General features: G+C 38.1%; 1 pseudogene; it reads left to right on the forward strand.

Annotated features, from left to right (window-relative positions):
• The first annotated feature begins 5,136 nt into the window (after positions 1 to 5,136).
• Positions 5,137 to 5,660, forward strand: LOC102811799 (annotated as a pseudogene).
• Positions 5,661 to 8,872: the final 3,212 nt, after the last annotated feature.

An 8,872-nucleotide genomic window follows, 5' to 3' on the forward strand; every position in this document is an offset into this window, starting at 1 on the left:
GATTCGGAAGTAGTTTGTCACTCTTTCTTCCTAGTCTGTCTTTGTTTGGAAGCTCATCTGAAACCTGTCCACCATTGGTGACCCTGCTGGTTATTTAAAATACCTGTGGCATAGCCCTCAGAATCACAGCAATTCAAACCACACCAGCACGACAGACAGACGAGTGGCGGTTGTGTGGTCACTGTTAAACACGAATCTCCTTGCACTAAGGCCCTTAAGTCCGGCTCAAAGGTGGGATTTCCATCCTCGGATGTCGCATCAGTCAAGAGGCGGAAGTGCAGCAGGGGCAACAGGGTTGTAATGAGATGCTTTGGGCTGTGCTTGTGGGTCTCTAAGTTGGTCGACCCCGCCTCAAAGCCAGGATCCAAAGGCTAGGCCTGGACGGTGCCATCGCATCCGGGGTAAGTAGAACAGCCAGGCTGGCCGCTGCAGTCTCTTCCTGCTAGGCAGTGCCCACCCCCCCTCCCCTCCGTCGACCTGGTCTCCAGACACCTCTCACCCCGCCTCTCTGTGGTCTGGGTTTCATTTAACATTTCCACCAGGTCTGCGCAGTTCTCGCACATGGTTCAGCTGCTGCCCCCTCCACCTTACCAAACATGACATCTTTATCCAGCAACTGGTCCCTCCTGACAATATGTCCGAAGTATGAGAGACAAAGTTTGGCCATCTTGGCCTCAAAGGAGCACTCTGGCTGCACTTCTTATAAAATGGATCTATTGGTTCTTTTGGCAGTCCATGGTACATTCAATATTCTCCTTCAACACCATAACTCAAAAGCATCAATTCTTCCAAGGTCTTCCTTATTCACTGTCCAACTTTTGCATGTACATGAGGTTATTGAAAATACCATGGCTTGGGTCAGGTGTTCATCTTATCTACCATAAGCCTCAGTCTGAAAGCATTCAGCTCTAGTTTTGTGGGTCAGCAAACCTAGCACCCCCCACTAAGTGATTAGAGGCACCCTACTCTACCAGCAATCTTCCTGGCCAAAGTCACTCAAATTTATTTGCTCCATGAACTGCATAAGACTACTGCTCTTTCTTATGCTCTGGTTCTTCGTTCTTCTGCGGCTGCTTATCTGTCACATTCTTGGTGTCACAGCTTTCTGTCCCTTGATCAAGGAGTCTCAACCTGCAAGAATGTGGGGATCCAGAAGGATATGTTTCATTACTGGCTCTTCTTTGTTGCCAGTGAAATCCCCCCTTCTGCTTCTAAGATGGCTCATTTAAAACCCATGTTTAGAGTTCCAAATGTTCACAATTTCAATTAGCTTTGTTAACATTCACAGCTGAATCCTGTCAGTATTTTCTCCTACCTTCCCTTACTTAGATCCATGAGAAAAAGAGTTTGGTGGGAGTTGCAAAGACAAAGGCAATAATTCACAAATCACAATAACATTTTTAAATTCTTTTAAAATAATAATTGATTGACCTACTAGGGTGTTAAATATATAAGTGAATATACTATATCCTAGCCTCGGAAACCCTATTCAGGGTCGCTATGGGTCGAAACCGACTCGACGGCACTTAACAACAACAACAATATGCATAATTACATACTCTGCTCAGTTTTAACTGTACATAAATTAATTATAAGTTAATGAAGCAAATTTATGAATCTGAAAGCATGTCATTTCTGGCCATTTATTTCTCCAGAAACACAAAAGAAATATATTGACATCAGTTTCTTAATGATTTAAGAGAAAGATTTACTTTTATTTTGCACAAACACAAAAAACAATCAACACCAAAAAACGTAAACTTTTCCACATAGCAACATGAGTTTAGGTGACTAAATACAGCTTTTCCATTAAAATTCTTTGGTCTTTGTTCTGCCCTGACTTTTGCCTCACTCTTCATGATGAGAATTGTAAATGCAACTCAAGGACTATTGACATGCTCTCCATGTTTGACCCTTGGCTCACCCATTGCTGTATGGGAATTAGGTTTCTAAACTATATCGCCAAGGGTCATACCTGCGCAGGAAAGAACAAATTGGGTACAACTTTTTTCTAATGAAACTATAAAGCCAAAGATGTCTGAAATTTTCCTTTGAAAGAGGAGTGATTCAAGCAATAAAACAATAAACAAAACAAAAATGAAATAGAATAATATTTTTAACAGGGGCTTCATTGCAGAGTAGCAAACCATTTTGAATTTGTATGTATTATATAAGCCATTTTTATATATTTACAAATTAATTTATTGATTAATACTTTTTGCTTAAAAATGTTACCTCAAATTTATACCTTTATTTTTCACAGGAAAAATAATTCTTTTTCATGTTCTCAGCAATTTCACTATTCAGTATCTCAAAAATGACAAATTTTGTACTAAACATTTTATTTATATGATGCCTTAATTCTACCCTCTGGAGTCCTAGTGTGGCACTGCGTGTTAATGCACTGCACTGCAAAGGTGGTTTGAATTCCAAAGTAGGTGGCTCAGGCTCACCAGCCATTCCTAAGAAACCCTGTATAGGGTCACTATGGGCCAGAACCAACTCAACAGCACAACAACTCACTCTTTAGGAAAATGCACACTCATACATAATGAAATAGACAATACATACGCTTGCAAAGAAATATAGCTCTTCCTCAGTTTAAAAAAAAAAAAAAATTAATTGCAAACATCCTGAAAATTTCAGGGAAAGAGTTATATTCTTAAATTGGTTTCCTTTTTTAAACTTTTTTATTGTGATTTGGAAGAATGTTTATAAATACTGGTGTTCCATTCACCAATTGATAGACATTTTGATTTATAGCATTGATTGTTATCCCCACAATGTAAGAGCACTCTTTCCACTTCCTCCCAGTGGTTAATATTCCCATGTTCCTTCATTCTTGTCACTTCTTACCTTCTGAGCTTTATCCCTGGTTAAAGGCTGCCCTTTTTAATCTCACATAATTGATTGTTCTAAGTAGTGCATACCTTACTGGTATTATTTTTGACCTTATAAGGTTATCATTTGACTGAAAGTTGAGTCACGGGGCAAGGAAGTGGAGGGTAATTCCAATTCCATGCTTGAATCATCTCTAAGGGCCAGTTTTGTGTATTTCACCAGTCTCTACTGGACTATGAAATCTGGTCTTTTTCCTTTTCTTTTTTAAAAAGCTTTTATAGTGCATTGAGTGATAGTTTACATGAGTAAACATTAGTTTTGCACTCATCCAACCATCTTTCATATCATTGCAATGATTACAATCACTTTCATGAATCACCATTCGACAATACTTGCTTCTATTTTGTGTTTTTGTTTTGTTTTGTTTTGTTATGTACACAAAGATACTCAGGAATAAATAACCATTTAAACAACCAAGGGCAACGTCGATACACTCAAGCATAGCAACAGTAGTGAGGTTGGCCCACGAGCAGGCAGTGTTTCGTTCTGTTATGCATAAGGTCACTATGAGTCAATGACACCTAGCAACAGCAACAATCTTTTATTAAACTTCATATTTTTAATGTTTCCATTTTCTTGGATTTTTAATCTCTTGATATGTTGTGAAGTATTAATTCTCCTTGAGGTGCCCCCATATTCTATTAACTTTTTCCTCCATTTAAAACAGTCTATTTTACCCTACAAACTACCTGACCTCTTTATCACCTGGATCTCTGTTCAGGATGTTAGGGAAATTTTCTTCTAGCTGCTCTCCGCTGTCTCCTCTGTGGTCTTGTCTGATTATTCCTATTCTGGAATTCCAATAATTCTCAAGTTATTCTTCTTCATGTTGGTCCACAGGAATCTTCGACTTTCTTCAGATTTTTTTATCCTTTTTTTCTGCTTGCTCTTCTATCTTACAATATTGAAATATATGTCTTCCAGATTTCTGGTTCTTGCTTCCATATCTTCAATTCTACTCCTTTGTCCTTTCAGTATATTGTCCATTTCTGATATTTTATTATTAATCATTTTGATCTCTTTTTGCATGTTTTGAATTGTATCCAATGTTATTTCTATCTTATTTAATTGTTCCTGTAACACATTCCAGACTTCTTTATTTTTCTCAACCCCTCTTTGGAGCATTTGGATGCACCTCAATATTATTCTCCTGAATTCCTTCTCAGGCAGTTCCAAAGCCTGCCCTTCTTATAAGTCTAGGTTTACCTGTAGCTCATTTGTTTCAGTTACTCTATCTTGTTTCTGGAATTGAATAAATCCAAAATCTTTGACAGTCTTTGGGGCATCTTCAATAATTAGATGTTGATAGAAAAATAGTGAAGACAGGTGAAGACACAGGGAAGTATACAAGGGCTAAAGGGGATGCTATTGTTAAGTGCCATCATGTTGGATCTGACTCAAAGTAACCCTGTATAAGGTTTGCAAAGAATGTCTGATGTGTTTGAACCACCAACTTTTCAGCTCAAACTAACTTTGCAGCTCAGCACATTAACCTACAGCTCCAGTTGTTGTTGTTGTGAAATGCCTTTGAGTCAGTTCCAACCCATAGTGGCCCTGTGTAGGGCTTCCAAGGAGCAGCTAGTGTGTTTAAACCACCAGCCTTGCAGTTCAAATGGCTTTGCAATCTGGTGCATTAACCCCCAGTGCCACACCAAGGTAGTGATATATATACAACCTTGGAAAAACAATGATCTGCTAGTAGATACATGGAGAAAAGCATGTGGTGATTGTGTATGAAAGGAAGAGTGGAATGTATATATATAAAATTTATATCAGATATATAAGAGTTTGGAAGAGAATATTGGTATGTGAGTATTTACCTTTCATACAAAAAACAACTGTGAATGTGGTGGCGTATACAGTGGGAAAAATCATGAAAGCTTCTTAGATAAAATCATAAGGTAATGAATAGCTGGGTCTGGGAGGCTCAAGATCACAGTCTCAGGGGACACCATGTTCAATTGGCATAATATAATCCACAAGACAATGTTCTACATTCTACTTTGGTGAATAGCATCTGAAGTATTAAAAGCCCATGAGTGGATACATTCATCACAGAATTGCATTGGTCTCTTGCTTCCACAGCGCTTGAATGGAACCAGCACTCGTCAGCCTTCCCCAACTGGCCACTCGTCATCACCCTCCACCACCTCCAGCCAGCCACGTCCTAGGATGCCCTAAAGTCCTCCCTGCAGCTCCAGCACCATGCTGCTGTCCTTCTTCTCCACTGCCACCATGATGACCACGTACCCCTCGCAGGTGCGCCAGAACTACAACCAGGACTCAGAGGCTGCCATCAACCACCAGATCCACCTGGAGCTCTATACCTCCTACGTCTACTTGTCCATGTCTTACTACTTCAACCACAAAGATGTGGCTTTGAAGAATTTTGTGAAATATTTCCTGCACCAATCTCATGAGGAGCAGCAACATGCTGAAAAACTGATGAAACTGCAGAACCAATGAGGTAGTCAAATCTTCCTGCAGGATATCAAGAAACCAGACCAGGATGACTGGGAGAGCAGGCAGAATGCAGTGCAGTGTGTGCTGCACTTGGAAAAAAAGTGTAAATCAGCACTACTGGCCACTGACAAGAACGACCCCCACTTGTGTGACTTCATTGAACCATATTACCTGAATGGGCAGGTGAAATCCATCAAAGAATTGGGTGACTATGTAACTAACTTGTGCACAATTCTGGCCTGGAAGAGTATCTGTTTGACAAGCACACCCTGGGAGACAGTGATGGAGGGAGCTGAGCTTTAGCCTGATCTTCCCATGGCCATAGGCATGACTTCCTGGGCCACCAAGGCAGCCATGTGCATGTTTGGTTTACCTTTACCTTTTCTACAAAATGAACCAAAACTTCCTACTTCAGTTCTTTAATTTGTACCATTCCTTCAGATAAAGCAATTTGACACTCCGCCAAAAAAAGCTCATGAGTGACCATCTAGGGTGTAGCTATTGGTCTCTCCATGTGCAGAAGAAAGAAGAGCGTTGAGAATTAAAGGTTCTTGGAATCAATTAATCCAATCGACTAATGGAATATGTGACTATCAGACTCCATGACTCTGAGACAAGAAGAACTTGATGGTACCTAGATACCACTACCAAATGCTCTAAAAGGGATCACATTAGAAGGTCCCAGGTAGAGAAGCACTGTGTGTGTAAGAAAACTCAAAACAGTTTAAAAAAAAAAGAGAGACAGAGAGTGTGTTTTCAGGTCAAAAAGACAATGGAGGATCCTGTAAGTATGGTCTTTGACTACCCTGCAGGTCTGGAAATGAACTCATGCTTGTGGACCAAGATTTAGCCAATCAGTACATAGGTATATAGGTGAAACAACAACACTAGTAAGGTATTCTCACTATAAAAGATGAAACAGTCAATGATTCAAAAATCAAAGGAGCAACATGTGTGTAAGTTCAATCGTGAGAAAAAAACGGGCAGGTGGATGGACTGGAAATAGAAACCACAGAGAGGAAGCCAAATAACTGTTGACATGGAGGGTATTGTAATCATTGACTTGAAACAAAGTGTATGATTCGTTGAATATAAAACTTATGATCTTGTCTGTAAATCTTCAATCAATTAGCAACAAAAAGTTTTTAAAAACAATTAACTTAATCACAGCAATGTTGTAAGTCCATTACTAGGTTTTTGTTTGTTTTATTAGTAGTAGTATCAAGTTAAAATGCTGTTGCTGGTTGGTGCCATCAAGTCAATACCTACTCAGAGCAAGCAACCTTATGCATAACAGTATGAAACACTGCCCAGTCCTCCACCAAACTCACAACGATTGGTAGGTTTGAGACAATTGCTTCGGCCACTGTACCAATGCATCTCATTGGGGGTCTTCCACTTTTTCTCTTACTCACCACTTTATCAGTGACTGGTCCCTCCTTATAATAAATTCAAAGTATTAGAGACAAAGTCTAGCCATCTTGCATCCAAGGAGCATTCTGGCTGTACTTCTTCCTATACCATAACTCAAATACATCAATTCTTCTATAGTCTTCCTTGTTCACTGTCCAACTTTCACATGCATATGAGATTATTGAAAATACCATGGCTTGGGTCGGGCACACCTTAATCATGAAAATAACGTCTTTGCTCTTGAACACTTTAAAGAGCTCTTGTGCAGCAGATTTGCTTACTGAAATATGTGGTTTGACTTCTTGACTGCTGCTTCCATGAGTGTTGATGATTGATCCGAGGAAAAAGAAGTCTTAGACAATTTCAATCATTTCTCCATTTATACGGATGTTGTTTATTGGTCCAGTGATAAGCATTGCTGTTTTTGTTTTTTTGTTTTTTTTTTATATTGAAGTGCAACCCTCAGTCAAAGCTGTGTGGCTTCAAGCATAATAATTGTGAGGATCTTGTCCTGTGTTTTAGTCTTGCTTTGAGTCAGAACTAACTGGATTGTACCTAACACCAACAACATATAACAACCAATCTGTAGGTTTGGGGTTCTTTGATGTTACTGATTTAAGTTTTTTAAAAAGAATATCTGTATGGCTGTGTTTTGAGCTGTAAATCATAATATTAAACATCTGTGAGTGAACATTGGAGAATGAGAGCTCCAGTAAATTATATGCGTATCCTATAGTGCCATACCAGGATTCTAATGCCCAAATTAAGACATATTCAAGTTAAAACAAACTGTAATTACGACTGTCCATTTTTCTTTCTTTTTTTGATACATCGTATCATTAGAAATAGGTATTATAAACAATATTGCAGCACTTAATATACTGGTTACAGTGTTTATCAGAGGTGGAAGAAAGAGGATAATAGAGCATTATCTCTGGGAAATAGTTAATTTATTTATTTATTTATTTATTTATTTATTTATTTATTTATTTATTTTTGTCTATGGTGATGGGAATATTGACACCAGCTAAGGGTAATGGCTATACTTCACTAATGTAACTATTATCAATAAGCTGTACAACTGAAAAATAAAAGCATAAAGTGTCAAATACAGTGTTATATATAATTTTGCAACAAAAGCATCACTGTAGCCAAAAAAAGATTGAAATAGCCAAAAATATATATATTGCAAGTAGCAACAGCTGCTTGTTATTTTAAAGTGCTGTTGAGTCTGTTGCAACTCATGCAGATCCTTGGAAAATAGTGCCAGGGCCTTACAAGCTTGTGGTAAGCCAAAGAAGATAAAAGAATTGATCACTATTTACCTGGAACAGATGAGAAAGTAGGCCTAGAAAATACAAAAGAAATTAGACTACAGGAGAAGAAAATTAATTCCAGAAGAAATGATGGTGCCTGGCCACCATCACTGAACGTGTTGATCATGGATCCAATAGATAGACTCTGATAAGAAGAAGGGAAAATATGGGCTAGAACATCAAATTCTCCTGCAAATTATATTTATTGGCTTAATTGAAACTAGAGAAACTGCTGGATCTATTGCCTGGATATAATTATTAAACATTGAACTAAATATCTAACAAAGTCATCTTTAAATGAAACAGTTTATCTCAACTAAATTCAGTTAATAATGAATGCTTGTCTTGAAAATTACACACTTTTAAAGAATTAATTGTTGCTGTGTTGTTACATGCAGTGGAGTCACATCAACCCTGTATAGAATTTCCAAGGAACTGCTGGTGGAGTCGAACTATTGACCTTATGTTAATAGTCTGGGGCTGATCCTCCAGTAGCACACCAAGACTCCAAATAATTAATTACATAAGATTAAATTTACAACAGTATCTCTACAACACAGATGGAAACTTAAAGGACAGAACATTTAAATTAATGCTGCTGAAATAATATGGGTAGAGCCAATGAGAATAGAGAAACAATGTTATATATGTAACCAATGTCATTGAACTGAGCCTATAGAAATTGATTAATGGGTGTATGTTTATTCGAGTATATTGTCACTAAAAATAAAAAATGACCAAGAGAATTTATATAAAGTAATATTTATTTACCGTATGGT

The sequence above is a fragment of the Chrysochloris asiatica genome, unplaced genomic scaffold, assembly GCF_000296735.1.
Source record: "Chrysochloris asiatica unplaced genomic scaffold, ChrAsi1.0 scaffold00005, whole genome shotgun sequence".
Lineage (NCBI taxonomy): Eukaryota > Metazoa > Chordata > Mammalia > Afrosoricida > Chrysochloridae > Chrysochloris > Chrysochloris asiatica.